The following is a 364-nucleotide window of genomic DNA, read 5'->3' as shown; positions in this document are numbered from 1 at the left end:
GTCTTCTGCTTCCGCCCTTTTTGGGAAAAGGTGGGGGGGATGCCCCGCATCCCCCCCGCTGCATCCCCCCCATCACCCCCTGCATCCCCCCCGGCCCCACACGCGTGTTCAAGAACGCGGGTGTGCAAGAACAACCCCGTGCACCAAACCTTTGCCTCCCTCCAGGTTCAGGTTTGCCCCTGTGGCTCCCACATATTTTTTTTTTTTTTTTTTTTGGGAAAAGGTGGGGGGAATGCCCTGCATCCCCCCGGCTCTGGCCCTCGCTCCGCAGCCTTGGCTCCCCTCCCACCGTGGGCTGCCGTTCTCCCAGATTTGCATCTCCCCGAGGTTCTTATTCGCCCTCTGCTATTTTTTTCCCCGTGAA

Source organism: Corapipo altera, unplaced genomic scaffold, assembly GCF_003945725.1.
Source record: "Corapipo altera isolate COAL_440 unplaced genomic scaffold, ASM394572v1 295, whole genome shotgun sequence".
NCBI classification, from domain to species: domain Eukaryota; kingdom Metazoa; phylum Chordata; class Aves; order Passeriformes; family Pipridae; genus Corapipo; species Corapipo altera.
The sequence above is the reverse complement of the archived record's forward strand: the minus strand, read 5'-3'. Positions refer to the sequence as shown.